The 25,428-nt window shown below is 38.6% G+C and overlaps 1 protein-coding gene and 1 pseudogene across 5 annotated transcripts in view; both read right to left on the bottom strand.

Moving 5' to 3' along the window:
* The window catches only part of EDA (ectodysplasin A), a 431,757-nt gene that overhangs the window by 351,515 nt on the left and 54,814 nt on the right, over window positions 1-25,428 (bottom strand). The gene's annotated exons all lie outside the window — the stretch shown is intronic.
* On the bottom strand, window positions 18,990-19,617 carry LOC123595257 (annotated as a pseudogene).

The raw sequence follows: 25,428 nt of genomic DNA, 5'->3' as shown, positions 1-25,428 counted from the left end.
GGGCACTTGTACCCCAATGTTTATAGCAGCACTCTCAACAATAGCCAAATTATGGAAAGAGCCTAAATGTCCATCAACTGATGAATGGATAAAGAAATTGTCGTTTATATACACAATGGAGTACTACATGGCAATGAGAAAGAATGAAATATGGCCCTTTGTAGCAACATGGATGGAACTGGAGAGTGTGATGCTAAGTGAAATAAGCCATACAGAGAAAGACAGATACTATATGGTTTCACTCTTATGTGGATCCTGAGAAACCTAACAGAAACCCATGGGGGAGGGGAAGAAAAAAAAAAAAAACAAGAGGTTAGAGTGGGAGAGAGCCAAAGCATAAGAGACTGTTAAAAACTGAGAACAAACGGAGGGTTGATGGGGGGTGGGAGGGAGGAGAGGTGGGTGATGGGTATTGAGGAGGGCACCTTTGGGATGAGCACTGGGTGTTGTATGGAAACCAATTTGACAATAAACTTCATATATTGGAAAAAATAAAAATAAAAATAAAAATAAAAATAAAATGATTTATCGGGATGAGAAAAAAATAAAAAATAAAACAATAAAACACAGAAGGCATTCAGTAAATATTTGTTTAATGAAGAATAAATCAGAGAACATCCAAACAAGAGTAGCCTAGGAAGGATTTAATACCATATTTGTCTCATTCAAACACTTGTTATATATCACACACACTCAAATATAAGATACAGTCCATGGAGTTCACAAATCAGAGGATTGTGTGGAAAATAGAGCTTTAAAATTATAACCATAATATGGTATGAGAAGTGCAACAAAGAAAGGAACAGTTGGAAGATGTTTAGTCTAGAGCAGATGAGAGATGATTGAGGAGGCCGTGGTGATTTCTGTCTTCTATCTGAATGGCTGCCAAGTAGAAGAAATCTTGTGAGTTTGTATAGGAGAGGCACAGGCTAGCTGATGGCCGTATTAATTAAGGAAGACTTTTCTAACAACTAGACTGGCCTGCAAATGACATAGGCCATTTCTGGTGAGGGCATGTTCTTCATTACTGACACATTTCAAGCCTAGGATGATGACAATTTGGTAGAGGTATTATAGAGGCGATTCACAGAGGAGATGGGGACTTAAGGTGGATGATCTTCATGTCCGTTCTAACACAGAGATTCTCTGACACTTCTGATCTCTCTTTTAGATAGAGGAGGGAAAACTCAATCTTTTCCAATAAGAGTCCTATACTAAATACATCTGTCCAGTTATGTCTTAAGTAAAAGATCAGTAGTTAATAGAAATTTTGCCTCTTCATGCAGTACATATTAGACTTTAATATCATCCCTCAAATTCCTTATTTTATGATAGTTTGAAATATTGCTATCTAGTACAACATACACAAGATGAAGGGAACAGCTTCTTTTGAACTCATCTGCCTCACAGGAGAGCTAAAGACAAGCTTCCCAGTTTTGCTGGATATGAGAAGGAAGAGGTTCCTCCATTCCCCATTGGAATCAGCCATATTAGAGATAGCACTTGTATTCTCAGATACCATCAGAAAACCTACAATTCTTCCCTCCCTTGTTTCCACCCTGATTATGGAACAGTAAACCTGAAGCTGATGTATTACCTTAAAACCAGTTATTGTTTTCCCAAAACAAATTTAACAAGTTTGTTCCACATGCTCAATGATGTTCCTGATTACTTTCTTGTGGTTTCATTGAAGTTTTAAGCCCAAGTCTCAAAGACTATATTCTACACATGAACTCTGAAACATTGCTCCATTTAAGTGCTACTCCAAAAAAATAAAGGCTCTGTGTGGGTGACAAAAATGAGAGCAAGAGAAAAGGGTGAATGTGTTTGTCATATCCTCTAGTAAGCAAACTAAAGTCAACCCCCTTCCAGTCATAGGTATTAGAGAGTGTGTATGGGGAAGTGGGAGGGGAAGAGGTGACAGGTTTTACAATCACTACTCTTTTCTCTGTCTTTTAAACTATCCTGACTAAACAACAGCTTTTCCATGTATGCCAAAATCAATCAGATTGGATTCCAGAGGATTGGAGTAGGTTGAAGTGAAATGTGCACCAAATGACATAATGTACTGGAAAGCAATTCATAAATTAAGTGCTAAACATATTGTTAATAATAATAATTGTACAATAAAATTAATTATTATTATTACTCCATCTAACCCTTCCCAGTCTAACATCATTCTCTCCATGTCACCCAGCTCTCTGACATAGTACCTATGGTAATACCTCCTACTTTATTATACCTCTTCACTTTCCCACTGTAAATAAACTTGATGAAGATGATGAGGAAGCATAAAGGCCAGCAGACACCCTGCAAATGGCACCCCCTCCCCCCAGGTGGGATATGTGTGATATCCCTCAGGCACTCCTGGCTGGCCAAGAACAAAGGAAAGGAAAGAAAACAAATGGGTAACTGATAGAGATCACAGGACCCCAGTCTCCATCAGTTTGCAAATGTCTTAGTAAATTATAAGAAAAAGGTAGTCTTATCAATAGGCTTATGTCCAGAAACTTATAGACTGTTTCTTGGAGCCCCAACATCACCTTCCCCTCCATAGTGATAGGGGGAACAAAGACAGAAATAAACAGCAGATAAAATTAAATTTCCTTATAATTGGCAGCCCAATGACAAATACTTGATGCAGGTAGAGTAGAACAGTTCCCCAGGAACTCCCTGGGGTCTTAATGTTAATGCTTTTCCAGAGGGAAAAATAACCTTAGTTTGAGGATAGCTAGGCCTCCAGTATCCGGTGGGTCTTCTTTAACATATGAAAATCCCTTTGGAAACTTCCTCTTGTCTTTATCTCCCTCAACTCCAAAGGCAGGCTGTTGGATTCCAAAGCACTTGCTTTCTTAGATTTCTGCATACTCAAGGCAGTTGAGAACTATTACTAATTAACTATTAGAGATACAAAGAACTATGACTTGAGTGTTCTCTCACACTGGTGATGGACATCTCACTGTCCCATATCTTGTAATTTTGCTCCTCTCCAACACTGTGACCATGTCTAATCAGGTTGATTTTCACTTATCACTAAGAGTAATGTGACTTACTCCTCTCCCTCAAACTTAAAGATAGTCATTGATGCTTTCCTGCTTAAAATTTAAACCATACACATTTTTCATTCTTTGTGTGCTTCCTAACTTGGTTCTTCTCTTATGTCAAGTATATTTATTTTGTTCTCGTTTTTCCCTTTTTTTCTACTTACTTCTTGTTCATGCTGCTCCATATGCCTAAATAAATTCCTGCTATTTTATTAGAAGATGAGACAAAAATCATGATTTAAAGAAGGCACCTAAAATTATTACAATAAATGTTCAAGTGTATTTAATATATAAGCACTAAACCAGAAACTATGAAGGTAAAAAGATCAAAACTCAACTAATTCCTGACCTCAAGAAACTGTAATTTAGTAGGAGATATACAACATAATAAATGTAACCACAATTTACACAATTTTATGTGAGCTACTAGGAGTGGTTTAAAGCAGTATAAAAGTTAAGTGGAAAGACAGTGAAATTTCTGTATGAGGGGACTGGGAAGCTAGGGAGAATTCTAAGTACTCTTATCCTCATTTTATAGATAAGGAAATTGAGGTACAAAAAAGTGTAGTCATGGAAGCTGAGGTTTTTCAAAGGCAATAAAACCTTAAATATTTCCAAATGAAAGTTCTTCTATATAATACAATAAGTAAACATTTAAGCATTAAAACATTAATGTAACAAAATAATTCTGATATCACCTAAAGTGGGGTAAAGGGAGGCTCAATCCTTAGTGCTTCCCTCCTATTCTTCAAAATCTGTCCTGGATAATCCAAGTGAGGAGAGAGCATAAGGCAAGCTGACAAGCAGCAAACGTCCCCCTTCCTCCCCAGCCCCCCCGCCGCCCCCCCATTTGTGTGATATTCCTCCACACTCCTGGATGCCCAAGAACAAAGAAAAGGGGAAAAACAAATGGTTAACTGATAGAGATCATTGTCTTGCAGGACCTGAGTTTCCATCACCTCTCCATAGTGATGTGGAGAACAGAGGCAGAAGGAAATGGCAGAAAGAAAGAAATTTCCTTATAACTTACAGCCAATTGACAAATACTTGAGGCTGACAGAGTAAAACGATTCTCCAGGAACTCCCTACTGTCTTAATGCTAATGCTTTGCTAGAGGGAAAACCACCTTAGCTTGACAATAGCTAGGCCTCCAGTATCCTGTGAGTCTTCTATAGCATATGAAAATCTCACTGGAAACTTCCCCTGGACTTTACCTCCCCAACTCCATAGTATAAAATCAGTCTCTCTTCATGGTACGGGGGAAGCTCTTCCTGCCCAAGAGTCCTGTCCTCATGCTTTAATAAAATCACCTTTTTTGCACCAAAGACGTCTTCAAGAATTCTTTCTTGGCCTTCAGGTCTGGACCCCATGAACCCCACTGTCACTCCAAAAACTTCATAACAAAGACAAGTAAAAATATGATAAAAACTGATCCTCTCTTTGTTCTATAATTTTTCTTTTTTTTTCTTTTTTCTTTATTATGAGAGAGAGAGAGCAAGCGAGGGAGGGGAAGAGAGAGAGGGAGACAGAATCCCAAGCAGGCTCTGCACTGTCAGTGCAGAAGTCAACCGAAGTCAAGAGTCGGACACTCAACCAACTGAGTCACCCAGGCGCCCCTATAATTCCTTTTTCTTTTAACGTTTTTTTATTTATTTTTGAGACAGAGAGAGACAGAGCATGAATGGGGGAGGGGCAGAGAGAGAGGGAGACACAGAATCGGAAGCAGGCTCCAGGCTCCGAGCCATCAGCCCAGAGCCCGATGCGAGGCTCGAACTCACAGACCGTGACCTGAGCTGAAGTCGGCCGCTTAACCGACTGAGCCACCCAGGCGCCCCAATTCCTTTTTCTTTTAATGATACTGTCAGGTATCTAACAGGTTAGTTGTAGGTGGGCTCCTCTCACTCCAGCAGTCTTCTCCCACAGGCTATGCTACCCTCTTCCTTCTTCCTGGGGGGCAAAGAGAGCAAAGCTGAGGAGGGAATAAGCTCTTGATTTCCATTTAATCCATTTTCATTTAATTTAGGACTATCCTTGGTTTTTTGGGGGGAAAAAAGCCTTTCCTCACTTAGGCTTCAGATAAGAATTAGCTTCACAATTTCATTTGAAGCCAGAGCTCTATAAGCTAGTCTTTCTAGATAAGATTTGAACAGCAGATGTGGAAAATGTTGGTGCATATAAATTAATCACTCAAATGTATGTATGTAAATATAAAATATCCAATACACAATTACAAATGCCATTTCATCTTTCCACTACATCAGTCTCTAAGCAAATAGGTTACTGATAGAACCAGCATGCAGACATTCGTGCTGAAAAAAAGAATTCTTGAATGAGAGCTTCAGAACTATGATTTCAGAAATGTCTCTTGCCTCAGAAATGATTCCTTTGATCTAGCCACAATTTATACAACAGCCGTTGGAAAGAAAAGTGTACAGTAATCTTAGTCTATACAAGTAGAAGTCTACTGACTGAATTAAAGGAAGGTACAATTCCATGGTACTCTAGGCTGGACAAATAATCTCTAAGGTATGAGGTTCAGTTCTGTATGCTCCATTTTTAAGGAGGAAATAAACACCCGAGGGTAGGTTCCAAGTATGGTTTCCAGAATAATAAAAATCCTGCAAATCACTTTTATAAAGAAGGAATGAAAAAACTGGGGATGTTTGGCATAAATGTAAAATTAAGAGAAAATAAAAGCTATATTAAACATTAAAAGTACTGATCTGAAGAATAGAGAACTGAGTTACTCTGTCAGGCTCCAGGGGACAAAATTTCTGGAAGTCCTGTGAGATCTTGTCCACCTGCCATCATTAAGGTTGAAATTTCTCATCTGTAAAATGAAGAGAATGGATAAGACAATCTTCCAGTCCCTCCTACTCTAATAGTCCATGATTTTGTTATTACAAAGAATCAGACTTTAGCTCAACGTTTTTCCCACTAGCCACTAAATTTATCAAATAATGGAAAGAGCTGCCTCAGGAGAATAGTCAACAGACCATCCATGAAGATATTCAAGCAGAACACAGAATAATCTTGCAGGAATACTCTAGAAGGGATACTTGCAGCACGGGAGAGTAACTATATAGTGTATTGAGGAATGCAGTTCTGCAACCAGACTTGGGTGTGAAACCTGAATCTTACTTCTTAACTATGTAAACCTGGGCAAGTTAACCTCTCTGATTTATTTCCTCATTTATGAAATTTCAGATAACAATAGGATACTTCTGCAGGTAGGGAGAATTAAATTAAATGATGCACGTGGGTATTTATCACTGTGTCTTGCATACAATAAAAACTCAATATATGTCTGATATCATTACTGAATGGGAGAAGATAATCTTTAAAGTATCTTCTAATTATAAAAGCCTATGGGGTCCAGAAACATACTCTGGTAATAACACCAAAGTAGATGTAAGCCTTTTATAATGCAAGAATCTCTTCATCTACTGAGATTCATTTCCTGCTACCACAATAATGTGCCACTCAACAGGATCTACTTTTATTGGTAAGATACTTTTGGCCTGGTTGAGCTGGAGGCCTGATCCTCTTGATATGTAAATGGCATTATCTGGAACATAGCAGGATTATAAAAGCTGGTGACAGTATATTAATTAGCATAGTCACAGGCTGGGCAGAAACCAAAATAAAAAGACCATCAATAGAGGAGCTAGTTACAATAACAGGACAGGGTAAACAAGCATGGTTTGTTACCACTAGCAAATTAGCTTGCATAAATTTACAAAAAATTTATACCAGATTTAAGATCAAATAGTCTAAAATCCAAAAATTTAAATGTAGTCTGAGAAAGCTTTATTGAGCCTGTTGCTACATCCAGGTGGGTCTTAGGAGGTAAGTTACTTTGATAAAGATTCCTTACAAATAGCTTGGCACTATGGTAAGTACTTTACACACATCTTATTAAAACTTCACAGCCACCCTGTTATTACATTTCATATGCATTTTATACATATGAAAATTGAAGCTCAGAGAAGTTGAAAATTTTTCCTAAGATCATATTGCTAGTAAAGTACATGAGTTGTCTAAAAGGGAGGTCTCTTGGGAAGGTATTCTCATCCATTCAGGAGTCATCACTGTCTGTATCCCAGAGGGGGGAAAAGTGTCTTCTGGATGGGGTTAGGGATCTATTGAGATAAGAAGTCACCCCTGGGAACTCTACAGATACGGGCCAGGAGGGGATGGAATGCTTTCCTATCATCAACACTAGAATCATGATCATTTTTGATGAGGGAGCATAAGGCAAGCTGACAGGATGCTAACATCCCCCTGACCCAGGTGGGATATGTGTGATACTCCTCCACACTCCTGGCTGCCCAAGAACAAAGGAAAGGGGGAAACAAATGGTTAACTCATAGAGATCATTACCATGCAAGACCTAAGTCTCCATCACCCCTCCATAGTGATGTGGGGAACAGAGGCAGAAGGAAATGGCAGATAGAAATAAATTTCCTTATAACCTGCAGCCCATTGACAAATACTTGAGGCTGGCAGGGCAAAATGTTTCTCCAGGAACTCCCTAATGTTTTAATGCTAATGCTTTGCTAGAAGGAAAAACAACCTTAGCTTGACAATAACTAGGCCTCCAGTATTCTGTGAGTCTTCTTCAGCATATGAAAATCTCACTGGAAACTTCCCCTGGACTTTATCTCCCCCAATTCCATGTATAAAACCAGTCTCTCCTCATGATCCGGGGGAAGCTCTTCCTGCTCATGAGTCCTGTCCCCATGCTTTAATAAAGTCACCTTTTTGCACCAAAGACGTCTTCAAGAATTCTTTCTTGGCTGTTGGCCCCAGACCCCATGAACCCCACTATCTCCCTAAAAACCTCATCCATTTTATGCTCTACATGTGTCAGGGTGGGCCACAGAAATCCAGTCATAACTTAGCCATAACCCTACTCTGCAATTCAAATTTTCCAGCTATGTTGATCATCCACAGGGTAAAGCCAGTGATAGTGCTCATGAGATACATGTTACCACAGCTAGCCAGACACATATGAAGTGAGGCATTATCAAATGCTCCTCATTTCAGAAGAATGTAAAACATCTGTACCAAACACTGAGTTCATAATTGTGACAATAACTTTCAATATCTATTTGTAAAAAGGAGTCGCTCTTCATTGACTCAAAGTTTATTAGAAAAATGTTTTCCCAAGTTACTAGCAAGCAATGAGGATACACAACTATGGAAATTAGGCCAAAAGATACTCAGGAAAGAGACAACGCAAATTCTAATAAAAGGAGGTAGACACTTTTAATAAAAAGTAAAATTGGATCAGAGGTACCTTTCTCCCCCACTCCCCCAGAGGTCCCTTTCTTTACTTAAATAACTTATATACCACAATTTAAAGGGAGTTTCGATAACTTTTATAATAGTACTAAATTATCATGAGGTTCATTAAAAGGTCATAATTATCTCTCAAAAATGCTCAAGTTATCTTAGAGATGGTGCTCCCCTTCAAGAAGAGAGATATTATCTCTACGGATATATATATTTTAATGCTTATTTATTTTTAAGAGAGACAGAGCCTGAGCAGGGGAGGAGCAGTGACAGAGGGAGACACATTATCTGAAGCAAGCTCCAGGCTCTGAGATGTCAGAACAGAGTCCAAAGCAGGGCTGGAACCCATGAACCACGAGACCATGACCTGAGCTGAAGTCGGATGCTTAACCGACAGAGTAAACCACCCAGGCACCCCATCTCTATGGATATTTGATAGGAAAATGCAATTACTACTGAAATGAGAAAAAGATGAAAATAATACAGAGCCTAGTTATTTATTACATAGGATCTCATTTGTGCTTTTAGAGTCACCTACATTAAACTATCATTATTTCTTCACCTGATTACATTAAGAAATTGGTGTGTCCCAAGGTCTTCATGAAAATGAATGTCAACTTGGTTTTATGGTAAGCAGACAATGCAGAAAAAAATATTTTTAGACATTATTAGAAAAAGTCGTTTCTAATGTTTATTAAATTAGACTAGTAACCAGAGAGTAATGCAGGTAAACAAGGGTCAGCATAATGGTATAGAAAAAAAGTGTATGAGACATTGTTGAAAGACTACCATGAATAAGTATTGTACTAGAAATTTTACATGTTATTTCCTTTAATCTTATAGTCAAATCTGTGAGGCAAGCCTCATTGCCCCATTTTATAAATGAAGCCACTGAGGCTCCAAGATGTTAAGAAACACGTAGCCAAGAGGGAAACAAAAATAATATAAAAATAGGGAGGGGGACAAAACAGAAGACACTCATAAATATGGAGAACAAACTGAGGGTTACTGCAGGGGTTGTGGGAGGGGGGATGGGCCAAATGGGTAAAGGGCACTAAGGAATCTACTCCTGAAATCATTGTTGCACTATATGCTAACTACTTTGGATGTAAATTTTAAAAAATTAAAAAGAAAATTAAAAAAAAGAAAAGAAAAGAAACATGTAGCCAAGAACACACTACCAGTGAGACCATTATATAGTGGTTACTTAGCTGCCTTCTAATTTTCAATTTGTTTTTTCCTTTATCAAAAGGCCATTTATATTCTTTGAAAAGATCAATAAACTTGACAAATGCTAGGCTGATATAGCAAAAAAAAAAAAAAAAAAAGGATCAAATTACTAAAATTGGGAATGAGAGGACATTTCTAGTGACTTTCCAGATATAAAAAATACTATAACAACTGTATGTATACAAATTAGATAACTGAGCTGAAATAGCCAAATCCCTAGAAAGACACAAATGTCCAAAAGTGATTGAAAAATAAATTGAATATCTGCATAGAACTATAGCAAGTAAATAGATTAAATTAATAATTAAAAAAGAGCCCACAAAGAAAAGCTTAGGCTCAGACAGCTTTATTGGTAAATTCTAATAAACATTCAAAGAACAATTAACACCCATCCTTCACAAACACTTCGTGAAACAGAAGGCAAGAAACACTTCCCCACTTACTCTATGAGGTCAGTGTAACCCTGATAAACCAGACAAAGATATCATGAGAAAGCTATAGACCAGTATCTCAGGAATATAGGCATAAAATCCCCAACAAAATACTACCAAACTGAATCCAGAAACGTATAGAAAGGATTTTACACCATGACCAAGTGGGACTTATCCCAGGAATAAAAGGATTAACATCAGAAAATCAGTTAACAAAATACACCATATATATAGAATAAAGGAAAAAAACATATGAATATTTAAAAAGCCATAAAAACATATTGACAAAATTCAACACCCTTTTGTGATAAAAACACTCAACCAATTAAGAATGTCAGAGAACTTCCTCAACTGGATAAAGGATACTTGGGAAAGACCTAGAGTTAAGTTAATGTAATACTCGATGATGAACGACAGGAACAAGCCAAGGTTGTCTGCTCTCACCATTTCTACTCACTACTGTGGTAGAGTTTCTGTTTATGAAATAAAGCAATTTAAAAAAAAGACATCCAGACTGGAAAAGAAGTAAAACTATCTCAGGGAACCTGGGTGGGTCAGTCAGTTCAGCATTGGACTTCAGCTCAGGTCATGATCTCACAGATTTGTGGGTTTGAGCCCCATGTTGGGCTCTGTGCTGACAGCTCAGAGCCTGGAGCCTGCTTCGGATTGTGGGTCTCCCTCTCTCTCTGTCCCTCCACCTGTCACTCTCTCTCTCTCTCTCTCTCTCAAAAATAAATATACATTAAAAAAAAAAACTATCTCTACCTGCAGATGACATAATGGTAAATAACGAAAATGTCAAGGAATCCACAAAAAACTACTAGAATAAATGAATGTGGCAAGTTTACAAGATGAAAGATGAATATACAAAATTAGTTGTATATCTATACTTGTAATAAACAACTAGGAATGAAATTTAAAAATTATACCATTTACAATACCATCAAAACCAAAATATACACAATAATCCAATTTAAAAATGGGCAAAAGACCTAAATAGATATTCTTACAAAGATGGTATACAAATGGCTAACAGGTACATGAATAGGTATTCAACATCATTAATCATCAGGGAAATGCAAATCAAAACTATAATGAGATGCTACTTCACATCTGCTAGAATGACTATTATCAAAAAGATAACAGGAGAAGGGGGGGTGGCACCTGGGTGGCTCAGTCGGGTAAGCATCCGACTTCAGCTCAGGTCATGATCTCACAGTCGGTGAGTTCGAGCCCTGTGTCGGGCTCTGTGCTGACAATGCAGAGCCTGGAGCCTGCTTCAGATTCTGTCTCCCTCTCTGCCCCTCCCCTGCTCATGCTCTGTCTCTCTCTGTCTCAAAAATAAATAAAAACATTTAAAAAATTATTAAAAAAAGATAATGGTAAGAGCTGGTGAGGACATAGAAAAAAGGAAGCCCTTGTGCACTGTTGTTGGGAATGTAAATTAGTATAGCCACTGTTGCAAACAATATGGAAGTTCCTCAAGGAATTAAAAATAGAATTACCATGTGAGGAAGAACAAATACTTTTATCTATACTACACAAAGAAATCTACACATTCAATGCAATCCCTATCAAAATGCCAACAGCATTTTTAACTTTTAAAAAAAATTAAATTTTTAAAAAATGGAAGAAACAATCCAAAAATCTGTATGGAACCACAAAAGGCCCCCAAATAGCCAAATAGCCCTGAATCTTGAAAAAGAAAAGCAAAGTTGCAGGCATCACAATTCTGGACCTCAAATTATATTACAAAGCTGTAGTAATAAAAAACAGTATGGTACTGGCACAAAAACAGACATATAGGTCAATAGAACAAAATTGAAAACCCAGAAGCAAATGCCCAATTACATGGTTAATTAATCTTTGACAAAACAGGAAAGAATATCCAATGGAAAAAAAAGTCTCTTCAACAAATGGTGTTGGGAAACTGAACAGCAACATGCAAAAGAATTAAACTGGTCCACTTTCTTATATCACGTCAAAAATAAATACAAAACGGATTAAAGACCTAAATGTGAGAGCTACAACCATAAAAATCCTTGAAGAGTAACTTCTTTGACATTGACTGTGGCAACTTTCTTCTAGATATGGCTCCTGAGCAAAAATAAACCATTGGGACTACATCAAAATAAAAACCTTCTGCACAGTGAAGGAATTAATCAACAAAACTAAAAGGCAAGCTACTGAATGGGAGAAAATATTTACAAATGATATATCTGATAAAGGGCTCATATCTAAATTATATAAAGAACATACACAACTTAATACCCAAAAAGCAAATAATCCAATTAAAAAATGGGCAGAAGACATGAACACAGATTTCTCCAGAGAAGACATCCAAATGGCCAACAGACACATGAAAAGATGCTCATTATCAGTATCATCAGGGAAATGCAAATCGAACTACAATGAGGTATCACCTCACACCTGTCAGAATGCAACAACACAAGAAACAACAGGTGTCGGCAAGGATGTGGTATCTTCTTGCACTGTTGGTGGGAATGCAAACTGGTGCAGCCACAGTGAAAAACAGAATGGAGATTCCTCAAAAAATGAAAAATAGAACTACCCTATGATCCAGGAATTGCACTACTGGTTATTCAACCAAATAATACAAAAATATTAATTCAAAGGAATACATGCACCCTATGTTTATAGGAGCATTACTTACAATAGCCAAGATATAGTAGCAACCAAGTATATACTGATTGATGAATGGATAAAGAAGACATGGTGTGTGTGTGTGTGTGTGTGTGTATGTGTGTGTGTTTGTGTACATACATATGTACACATACATACACACACACAATAGAATGCTAACTCAGTCATAAAAAAGAATAAAATCTTGCCAATTGAAATGACATGGATGGAGCTAGAGAGTATAATGCTAAGTGAAGTAAGTCAGAGAAAGACAATATATGATTCCACTCATATGTGGAACTTAAGAAACAAATGAGCAAAGGGAAAAATAAAAGAGAGGGGCAAACCAAGAAACAGACTTTTCACTATAGACAACAGATGGTTACCAGAATGGAGGTAGGTGGGGGGAAGGGTGAAATGGGTGATGGGGATTAAGGAGTGCACTTGTGATGAGCACTGGGTGATGTATGGAAGTGTTGAATCACTATATTCTACACCTGAAACTAATATAACACTGTATGTTAACTAGCTGGAATTAAAAGAAAAAGTTAAAAAAAATAGATCATGTTGTAATGCCCGATGTTCTAAAACCTCCCACAAAAGACCACCAGAGTCGTGAGTCAAAGCCAAGCGGCAAGGGTCGTTTATTGCAGGTTCGAACCTGGACCTCTGCGCACTCGTTGCCGGTGACACACAGAGGCCCCGATCAGAGTTGGTATAGGGTTTTTATGGACAGGGACAAACAGCATAGGTGAGTGAGGGTCCTGATAGGTAAATTCTAAAGTAAGGACATTTGTGGTTTTCTGATTGGGCGTCCTTTGTCTGTTACTTGTGGTGGGAGAGAGAAAAAAAGGGGAAGGGGATAGGTGAGGAATGTGTTAAACAAGCAAGATTACAGAAGCGAGAGACGCCAGTTAGTTTAAGTACAACTACTCATTCCATTACATTTAGGAAGGTTTACAACCCATTCTACTACACAGCGGGTTACATTCAGGAAAGGTCTCACAATGCTCATAGCAAACAGCAAGCAAAACAGACTTCTCAGCAATTGTATTTCTTATCAAAGATCCATAATAAACAGAAAAGAGAACCTAGCTTTAAACTAAGGTAGGGCTGTTATTTGGATTGTTCCTTTCAATGTGATTCAGCAATCCTGCTCTGAGTATATATTTACAGGAAATAAAATCACCATCATGAAGAGATGTGCAACCCCCACATTCACAACAGCATTATTTACAAGAGTCAAGACATAAAAACAGCTTAAATGTCCTTCAATGGATGAATGGACAATGAAAATGTGGTGTGTGTGTATAATATTATACAGAACATTCTATACATATAATAGAATGTTGTTATTCAGTCACGAAAAGAAGGAAATCCTGAGAAAATGGATGAACCTGAAGGGCATCATGCTAAATGAAATAAGTCAGACAGAGGAAGATAAATACTGTATGAACTCACTTATATGTGGAATCTAAAAAAACCCTCAACTCCTAGAGAAAGAGACTTGATTGGTGGTTGCCAGTGCCAGGGGAATTGTGGGGGGGATACAAACATCCAGTTAAAAGGTGAATAAGTTGGGGCGCCTGGGTGGCGCAGTCGGTTAAGCGTCCGACTTCAGCCAGGTCATGATCTCGCGGTCCATGAGTTCGAGCCCCGCGTCAGGCTCTGGGCTGATGGCTCAGAGCCTGGAGCCTGTTTCCGATTCTGTGTCTCCCTCTCTCTCTGCCCCTCCCCCGTTCATGCTCTGTCTCTCTCTGTCCCAAAAATAAATAAACGTTGAAAAAAAAAAGATGAATACGTTTTGGGGACTGAATGTAGGATGGTGACTATAGTTAAAAATACTGTATTATATACTTGAAAGTTGCCAAGAGAGTAAATCTTATGAATTCTCACCACACACACCAAAAAAAAGGTAACTATATAAGGTGACATAGCTGTTAACTAACCTTATTGTGGTATTTTGAAATATATGTATATAAAGTCATCATTTGTACACATTAAATGTACATAATTTTATATGCCAATTATAATAAAGCTACACATAAAATAAAATAAAATAACTTAGAAATAAATTTGACAGGGGTGTCTGGGTGGTTCAGTTGGTTGAGTGTCCAACTTTGGCTCAGGGCATGATCTCACAATTGGTGGGTTCGAGCCCCACGTCGGGCTCTGGGCTGACAGCTCAGAGTCTGGGGCCTGCTTTGGATTCTGTGTCTCCTTCCTGTTCATGCTCTGTCACTCTCCCTCAAAAATAAATAAACGTTAAAAAAAGAAAGAAAGGGGCGCCTGGGTGGCGCAGTCGGTTAGGCGTCCGACTTCAGCCAGGTCACGATCTCGCGGTCCGGGAGTTCGAGCCCCGCGTCAGGCTCTGGGCTCATGGCTCAGAGCCTGGAGCCTGTTTCCGATTCTGTGTCTCCCTCTCTCTCTGCCCCTCCCCCGTTCATGCTCTGTCTCTCTCTGTCCCAAAAATAAATAAACATTGAAAAAAAAATTAAAAAAAAAAGAAAGAAAAATAAATTTGACAAAAGATGTGCAAAACTTATGCCAAAAACTACAAAATATTGTTGAAAGAAAGTAATGAAGACCTCCGTGTTCACAGAGTAGAAGACCTAATACTGTTAAGATGATAACATTTCCGGGACTCCTGGATAGCTCAGTTGGTTGAGCCTCCAGCCTTTGGCTCAGGTCATGATCTCACCATTCATGAGGTCACACACAAGAGGCTCTCTGCTGCCAGCATAAGGCCCACTTCAGATCCTCTGTCCCCCTCTTTCTCTGCCCCTCCCCCACTCTCACATACATTCTCTTTCAAAAATAAAATAAAACATTTTTTAAAGAGATGGCAACATTTCCCAACTTGATCTATAGATTCAACAAAATCCCTATCAACATCCCAGTCAGAATCTTTGCAGAAATTGTGAAACTGATCTTAAAATTCATATGGAAATCCAAAGGGTACAGCAGTTTTGAAAAATAAAGTTAGGGAACTCACATTTCCTGATTTAAAAACCCAGGGGAACCTGGGATGCTCAGTTAGTTAAGCATGTGACTCTTGATTTTGGCTCAGGTCATGATCTCACCGTTGTTGTAGCCGCACCTTGGGCTCAGAGCTGGCTGAGTGGAGCCTGCTTGGGATTCATTCATTCATTCATTCATTCATTCATTCCTTTTCTCTCTCTCTCTCTCTCTCTCTCTCTCTCTCTCTCTCTGCCCCACCTCTGCTTGCAGGAGCTCTCTCTCTCTCTCTCTCAAAATAGATGGATACCGACTGCGCCACCCAGGCGCCCCTAGATGGATAAATTAAAATTAAATTGGAGCGCCTGGGTGGCTCAGTCGATTGAGTGTCCAACTTTGGCTCAGGTCATGATCTCACAGTCGTGAGTTCGAGTCCCACGTCGGGCTCTGTGCTGACAGCTCAGAGCCTAGAGGCTGCTTTGGATTCTATCTCCCTCTCTCTGACCCTCCCCCGTTCATGCTCTGTCTCTCTCTGTCTCAAAAATAAGTCATACAGAGAAAGACAGATACCATATGTTTTCACTCTTATGTGGATCCTGAGAAACTTAACAGAAGACCATGGGGGAGGGGAAGGAAAAAAAAAAGTTAGAGAGGGAGGGAGCCAAACCATAAGAGACTCTTAAAAACTGAACAGGGGCGCCTGGGTGGCTCAGTCAGCTGAGCGTCTGACTTTAGCTCAGGTCATGATCTCACAGTTCGTGGGTTCAAGCCCTGCATCAGGCTCTCTGCTGACAGCTCAGAGCCTGGAGCCTGCTTCAGATTCTGTGTCTCCCTCTCTCTCTACCCCTCCCCACTCATGCTCTGTCTCTAAAAAATGAATAAACCCTAAAAAAATTTTTTTTAATTAAAAAAAAAATGAAAATAAACTGAGGGTTGATGGGGGGTGGGAGGGAGGGGTGGGTGGGTGATGGGTATTGAGGAGGGCACCTGTTGGGATGAGCACTGGGTGTTGTATGGGAACCAATTTGACAATAAATTTCATATTAAAAAAATAAAAAATAAAAAAATTTAAAATTAGATTAAAATAAATTTAATTTAATTTAAAAAACAATAAAAACTTACTACAAAGCTACAAAGTAATCAAGACAGTATGGTACTGGCATAAGGATAGACATATTTAACAATGGAACTGGTCGAAAGATAGACATACAGATTAATGGGGTACAGTTGAGAGTCCAAAACTAAACCCTTACATTTAAAATCAATTGATTTCCACTAACATGCCAAGACCATGCAATTCAAGGGGGGAAAATAATAGTCTTTAACAACGGTGCTGGGACAAGTGTACACCCGCATGGAAACGAATGAAATGGGATCCCTTATTCATACCATACAAGAATATTAACGGAAAATGGATAACAGACCTCAACGTAAGAGCTAAAACTATAAAACCCTTAGGAGAAAACACTGGAGTAAAAATCCTTGTGAACCCATGTTAGGCAACAGTTTCCTAAAAATGACACCAAAAGCACAGCAGCAAAAGAAAAAAATTAATAAATTGGACATTATCAAAATTAAAACCTTTTAAAAATATTTATTTTGAGAGGGAGAGAGCATGAACAGGGGAGGGGTAGAGAAAGAGAGGGAGAAAGAATCCAAAGTAGGCTCTGCGCTGACAGCAGAAGGCCTGAAGCAGGGCTTGATCCCATGAACCAAGATCATGACCTGACCAAAATCAAGAGTTGGATGCTTTACCAGCTGAGCCACCCAGGTGCCCCCAAATTAAAACTTTTATGCTACAAAGGACACCATTAAGAAAGTGAAATAACTCACAGAATTGGGGTCACAGATATATAAGGGACTCTTATCCAGATTATATAAATAACTCTTACTACTCAACAATAAAAAGATAGATAGCTTGGGTGGCCTGGGTGGCTCAGTCAGTTGGGCATCAGACTTTGGCTCAGGTCATGATCTCATGGCTTGTGGGTTCAATCCCCATATCGGGCTCTGTGCTGACAGCTCAGAGCATGGAGCCTGCTTTGAATTCTGTGTTTCCATCTCTCTTTGCCCGCTACCCTACGCATGCTCTGTCTCTCTCTCTCTCTCTCTCTCTCTCTCTCTCTCAAAAATAAATATTTAAAAAATTTAAAAAATATTAATAGCTCAATTAAAAAATAGGCAAAGAATATGCACAGACATTTCCCCAAAACAGATATACAATTAGCCAGTAAGCACATAAAAAGATGCTTAACATCATCAGTCTTTAGGGAAATACAAATAAAAATCACAATTGAGGGGCACCTGGGTGGCTCAGTCGGATAAGCATCCGATTTTGGCTCAGGTCATGATCTCATAGCTTGTGAGTTCAAGCAATGTGTCAGGCTCTGTGCTGACAGCTCAGAGCCTGGAGGCTGCTTCAGATTCTGTGTCTCCTTCTCTCTCTGCCCCTCCCTGGTTTGTGCTCTGTCTCTGTCTCAAAAATAAATAAAGATTAAAAAAATTTTCTTTAATCACAATTGAAATGCCACTTCATTGGGATGGATTTAATAAAAAAGACAGATAATAACAAGTATTGGAGAAAATGTGGGAAAAATTGGAACCCTTGTATGTGGGAATGTAAAATGATGCAGTCATTTTGGAAAACAGTCTGGCAGTTCCTCAAAATGTTAAACACAGAGTTAGCATAGGACTCAGAAATTCCATTCCTAGGTATATAAGAGAACTGAAAACAAATGTCCACACAAAAACATGTACACAGTTGTTCATAGCAGCATTATTCATAATTGCCCAAAGTGGAAACAACTCAAACATCCATTCACTGATGGATCAATAAACAAAATATAGAATCCATGCAATGGAATATTCTTTCACCAAAAAAACAATAAAATAATGATTGCAACATGGATGAACCTTTAAATAGTATGGTAAGTGAAAAAGAAAATAATAAAAAAAATTATATGATTCGATTTACATGCAATGTCCAGAAAAGTCCAAACTATAGAGACAGAAAGTACACTAATGCTTTTTGGAGGCTGGAGGAGAGGAAGATTAGAGGGAAATGGGAGTGATTAGTTATATATACGTTATATCTATATGGGGCTTTTTTGTGACTCTAAAATTGATTTTGGTGATGACTGCACAATTCTGTGAATATATTAAAACTCACTGTACACTTTACATGGGTGAAGTGTATGGTATGTGAATTATATCTTAATAAAACTGTTGCTTAAAATAAAAGCAGTAATGAGTAAAACTGCTGGCACCATGTCATGGATGAAGGTGGGGCACCAAACTATACTATTGGCCATTATATTCTTTACCACAATGCACTTGGGGCAAAATAAATACCATCTCACTTAAGGATGCTCTTTGGTTTGGTTTCGTTGTCAAAGGATCCTTTATTAAAATATTTTCTTTTGCAGTGCTTAACTAGCTGGGCATTCCACTGCACCACTATTGATGTCATCTATGATGTCATGAGGGTGGCGGCCATCAACATTGCAGCCCACAGACTGGGCAGTGGCCAGAATCTCTTTAATGATTCCAGAGAGTTGCCTGGCTAACAATGAGATCGGTGCCGCATCTGTCGGGCAATGTTGACAGTCTCATCAAAAGTGATATTTCCACTGTTCTTAATGTTTTTCTGCTTCTTTCTGTCTGTTGGTGGTTCCTTGAGGGCTTTGATAATCACGGCAGAGGCAGAAGGTACCACTTCAATCTGGGCCTGTCTGTTCTGAGTGGTCAGTTTCACTGTAATCCTCAGACCCTTCCAATCACCGGTTGGCGATGTCATCACCAACCTTTTTTGGAGACAGACCCAGCGGGCTGACTTTCGGGGCCAGGGAAGACTTGGCACCGACTTTGTCACTGGTGCACCTCAGGTATATGACTTTGGTCTCTTTGGGGTAGAACTTAGGCAGCATGGTGGAGGCGGTTGGTGTCGGATGAACCCGGATTCGGGACCACCGAAGACTGTTGCACCGTCGCCTCCTCCGAGCCGAAAGCCAAAAAAAGCTCACTTAAGGATGCTTTTGATGATGGGGTGCCTGTATGGCTCAGTTGGTTGGACCACTAACTTGATTTTAGCTCAGGTCATCCATGATCTCACAGTTTGTGGGCTCCAGCCCCATGTTGGGCTTTGCTATTGACAGCACAGGGAACCTACTTGGAATTCTCTCTCTCCTCTCTCTGTCCCTCCCCCCATTCGCACTCATGTTTTCTCTCTCTCTTTCAAAATATCAATAAATGAAATAAACGTTAAAAAATTAGGGGTGCCTGGGTGGCGCAGTCGGTTAAGCGTCCGACTTCAGCCAGGTCACGATCTCGCGGTCCGGGAGTTCGAGCCCCGCGTCGGGCTCTGGGCTGATGGCTCAGAGCCTGGAGCCTGTTTCCGATTCTGTGTCTCCCTCTCTCTCTGCCCCTCCCCCGTTCATGCTCTGTCTCTCTCTGTCCCAAAAATAAATAAACGTTGGAAAAAAAAAATTAAAAAAAGAATTCTCTTGATGAAGCAGAAGACATTATAGTTTTTGTTCATTAAAATGTTTATGTTAACATGCATTGGGTTTATTATTATTTTTATTTACTTATAGGAGAACACGAGTGCATTTGCACGTGTGGGGGCAGGGGTGCAGCAGAGGGAGAGAATCTTAAGCAGACTCCAAGCCCAGCGCGGAGCCCCACGCGGGATTCAATCTCCTCAATCTCACTACGGTGAGATCATGACCTGAGCTGAAATCAAGAGTCAGTCGTTTAACCCACGGAGCCATCCAGGTGCCATTATTGTTATTTTTAAATAAATGAAAAAAATTTTAAAGGCTATAGAAATCATAAAAACCTGTAATGCTACATAACATACTGCATCCTTCTGAACTGACTACAGTTTGCTTGTGTAGTTTGTAGAAGTTAAAAACTCTTATCCTGCATTGACAACAGTCAAAAATCGTCTTCTGCTTTTCTCAAGAGGGTAAAATATACACAAAAATATTTGGGTGGCAGTGTTAGGAACGTAATTTATCTTACTCTTAAAAATAAAGTTCTTTCTAAAATATAATGCTTAAGGTCTTAATTTTCAAAATCTGTTTCACTGTATCTTGAATTGTATAATATGTTGCAAGATGGCCTAAAATGCTAGTTCTAGATGTCACAGTTAATCCAAGTTTTTAAATTATTCTTCCAAATTATCTAGGTCATAAATCTATTCATTCAAATATTTATTGTACTCATTTTTATATCACAAAGGCCCAGATATTACCAGCTAATAAAATACAATATTTGAATAAATGTTCCCATGAAATCATTTGCTGTAATCTTGCTACAACACAAAAGATATTTGCTAACTGGCTCCAAGGGAGAGTAAAAAATTAGTTGAATAATTTATTTCAAATATAAGAGCTGTTCAGTATTAAAGTACTTTTAAAATTAAATTTTAGTTTACTCCATTATTCAGAAACACATTAGTTGTAAATGGTTCCATTTCAGGAAATTTTCTTGGCTCTTTCTCTCCCTGGGTAGTCACTGAAAAGACTTTTAGGAAAATGAAAGTTTTCAGAAAAAAAGTTTAAAAAGTAATGAATATTGCCACACAGCCGCTTCTGTGTTCCAGTACCCATATATAAACTAAATAAAACAAAACCAAGAGGTTTAAAATTGAAAACTTTCCAAATTAAAGACTTCTTTCCATTTTCATTTCCCAAGCTTGAGTTCCAAGTTCTTATCCAATCTCCTTCAAGTTTTGGCTCTCTCAACATTCTGTTGGGTACAGCATCTAATAAAATTCCAGGCCACAGTCACTGAATAAATGAGCAAAGCTAAACAAATGGCATTCCTTATCAAATAAACACTAACATGATTGAGCATACAGCATTTCAGTCAACATCTGCTCTATAATCATATTTCCTATGTTATAAATGTAGAGTGAATGAACAATTCATTTTTATGGATTTACTGCCTCATGCGGCCTCTCCACTATTTTTCAATTTTAGTTAGAGGAACCTCAACAAGAAAGTATATACTAAATGCAGGGAAACCTTGATTATCTGTAACCTGTCAGGCATGAATTATCCAAGTTGTCCACCTCGTTAAAGTCTTATGACCTTATAAATAAACCATTTTTAATTTAATTTGATGGGTAGGAATCTAAACACAATACTCACTGCTTATTTTCATAAATAGAATATGTGGATGATCAGAAATTAATCATTTTTTTATGAATTTGGGTCATTATTATGAACATCAATTACCATATTATGTTATAACACACCAATGCCCTCAAGGCCTATTTAAGCAATATAGAGCTATTAGTCCCACACTGCTGTGAGTCCTTGGCCTGTTTTTTGGTTTTGCTGTCTCCTTCCTTACAGTCAGCTGTCCCTCCCACCTATCTTCTATGAGCCTTTCTAACATTTCTAAATTGCCTCTCCATAGCTGTTGGCTGGAAAATCTGATAATCATGATTTAAGCAAAATGATGAGTAAATAAATTATGAGTGAGGATTTGAGGAGCTTACCCTATAAAGTGCATGAGCTTAAGTGCATGGATTTTGTGACACATACTTTATCTGCACAAAGCCTTTTTTCTTCATCCTAGTTCTTTGGTGAAGTCACTGGACCACTGAATTCCAGCTGTATGATACCATATTTGATAAAACCTCCCTTTTACCATTGGAACAATTTACGATCTGGCACAAAGTCCTTAGGCAGTTAAAACAAGGTTTGATTAAGATAAATCCACTCCTTCTGCAACTGAAGATAAAAAAAAAAAAAGTATAGTCTTTCTAAACCTGAACACTTAGGATACCTAAGAGATAAATTGCATTGTGATTTAACGCTTTGGAAGCATGACTAAGAAATCTGAAATTTCATATAAAACTAAGGATATAAATGAGAGAACAAATTCAATTCAATCAGCAAATGTTTATTCAGCATCTAGCATATTCATGGCATTATAGTAGACACTACAGGGGATATAAAATGAGTAATACACAGTCAGTCCATGCTTTAAGAACTTAATATCTAGTAGGCAAGATTAGATACAAATGACTAAGATAAAAGGCAAAGAAAGGTAAGGGATGTAAGAAATACATAAACAAGATATAATGGGAGTTCAAAGAAAGAAAGAGATTTAGTTTTGGGAGAAGGATCAGAAAGTAACAAAGAGTTCCATGGAATAAATGGCATTCATGATGAGCCTTACAGGTTGGATGGGTTTTTAAGAGAACAGGAGGAAGAGGCAACAGTAGTCAGCATCTCAAGCTGAGGAAAATGCAGTCATTCATTCCACAAATATTTACTGAGCGTTTCTTATGTGTCACTACTGTAGTTACTGGAGATACATACAACAGTGAACACAACAAAAATTCCCGCCTTTATGGAGCTGATATTAAGGTGGTGAGGGTGATGAGATCGTGGGAGAGGAGAATGAGAATAACCAAAAATAGTAACTAATAACAGCAGTAACAGTTAACACATTAGAGCACTTGTAGTAGGCACTGTTTAAGTGCTTTACATATAAAATCTTTTCATCCTTGGGGCACCTGGGTAACTCCGCCGGTTGAGCTTCTGACTTCATCTCAGGTCATGATTTCATGGTTTGTGTATTTGAGTCCCGCATCAGGCTCTGTGCTGACAGCTCAGAGCCTGGAGCCTGCTTAGTTAAGATTCTGTGTCTCCCTCTCTCTCTGCACCCCGCCCCCCCTCCCCACTCCTGCTCTATCAAAAATGAGTGAAAGTTAAAAAAAAATTAAAATCTTTTTCATCCTCAAAACATCTCTATGACGTAGATTACTATTACCCCCCCCCCCATTTTCAGATAGAAAACTAAGACACAGAGGTGAAATAAACTGCCCAAAAGCACACAATGAGAAATGGAATCACAATTCAAACCTGGGGTGTCCATGCTGTAGACTGTGATCTTACCCATTATCATATACCATATAAACATGATCTATAACATGTTAAGCACTATATTCAAGGAGAAGTAAGCCAATTTACTTGGAATATATAAGGGAATAGTAAAGGACAGAGCTGATGAAATAGGTCATGCTTATACTATGGAAGGTCTTGAATATAAGACAGAAGAGTCTGTCTGCTGAATTAAATGCAATTGGAAGTCACTGAAGATGATCATATGATTAATGCCTCACTTTATAGAGGATGAACTGGAGTGAGGAGAAAGGCTAGGAGAGGAGATCAGATTTACCACTGAATATTTTTATTAAGATTATTGACATAGCCCTGGTGAAAAGTAATCAAGGAAAATAACATAATGTAACCTAACAGGTAACATGACATAATAATTTATGACATAACAATTTATGGGAGTTCCAAGAAACTAGAGATAAAATGTGTGCGCACACATGTGCACACACACACACTATTGAAAACCACATTCTCTTCCAGTTCAGGCCAAAACCTTGGAGGCATTTTTGACTCCTCTTTTTCCTCTCATATCCCATATCCAATCAAAAGCAAATCCAGAATCCAATAATTTTTCACCACTTTCACTACCACTACCCTCATCCAAGCCATCATCAACTCTCACCTGGCTTAATGCAATATCTCTTTACTTAGTCCCTGTTTCTACCCTTGCCCTACTACAGTCTAGTCTCAAGCCAATAGCCAGAGCTTTCCTAATAAAAAAGTCAAATCAGGTTGCTCCTTTTCTCAAAACTATCCAATGGCTACCCATTTCACTCATGGTAAAAAGCCAAAGTCTTGGGGCACCTGGGTGGCTCAGTTGGTTAAGCATCTGACTTCGGCTCATGTCATGATCTCACAGTTTGTGAGTTCGAGCCCTACATTGGGCTCTGTGATGACAGTTCAGAGCCTGGAGCCTGCTTCAGATTCTGTGTCTCATTCTCTCTCTGCTCCTTGCCCGCTTGTGCTCTGTTTTTACATAAACAAAAATGTAAAAAACAAACAAACAAAAAAAACCCAAAGTCCTTACAATGGCCTACAAAGCCCTACATGGTCTGGCCTCTCCATTTACCTCTTTGACCATACCTCCTACTACTCTTTGTTTTATTCACTCAGCTTCATCACACTGCCACTTTGCTATTTCTGGAACACATGTTCTCTTCCATCTCAAGGCCTTCCACTTGCTGGGCCTTCTGCCTGGAATGCTCCACTTTTGCCCTCCCATATCTGTCTGGCCCTTTCCTGACCTCCTTCAAATCTCTGCTTAAATGTCAATTAGCTCTCTTGGAGTATACTATTTCAAATTGTGCATATATACACATTCTGTCCCAATCTTCCCTATCCAACTTCCCTAATTTTTCCCTATAAAATTTTCATTATGTGACATTCTATTTTACTTATCTGCTTGTGTGTCTTCCTCCATTAGAATATCAGCTAAAAGATGGCCAAGATTTTTGTCTGGTGTGTTCACTGCCATATCCTTAGTGCTTTTAATGGTGCCTGGCATGTGACAGTTCTCAATAAGTATTGAATAAATGAATGAATGAACAAATGAATAAATTAATGAATTCAGGAAAAACTAAGTGAAAGAAACATGGACACTGCAAAATTAGAATTTATATAACAGGGCAAGGCAACTGATGTGATAGACTGAGCAAGGAAGGAAAAATGGTCAAAATGTCTCCATGGTGTCCAGACTCCAGGGATAGCAGTAGCATTATCAGAGATAAAATACAGGAAACTGATTGGAGAGGGAAAATTAATTCATTGTTAGACATGATGACATATGATATGGGAGCATTAATGAGAGATCAAGCAATGCAAGTCTAGAGCTTAAGAAAGAGGTCAAAACTAAAGATATAGAGATAATAGTGTTGAAGCAGATAGAATTGAACTTTGGGAAAGGCT

The sequence above is a fragment of the Leopardus geoffroyi genome, chromosome X, assembly GCF_018350155.1.
Source record: "Leopardus geoffroyi isolate Oge1 chromosome X, O.geoffroyi_Oge1_pat1.0, whole genome shotgun sequence".
Classification (NCBI taxonomy): domain Eukaryota; kingdom Metazoa; phylum Chordata; class Mammalia; order Carnivora; family Felidae; genus Leopardus; species Leopardus geoffroyi.
The sequence above is the reverse complement of the archived record's forward strand: the minus strand, read 5'-3'. Positions and strand labels throughout refer to the sequence as shown.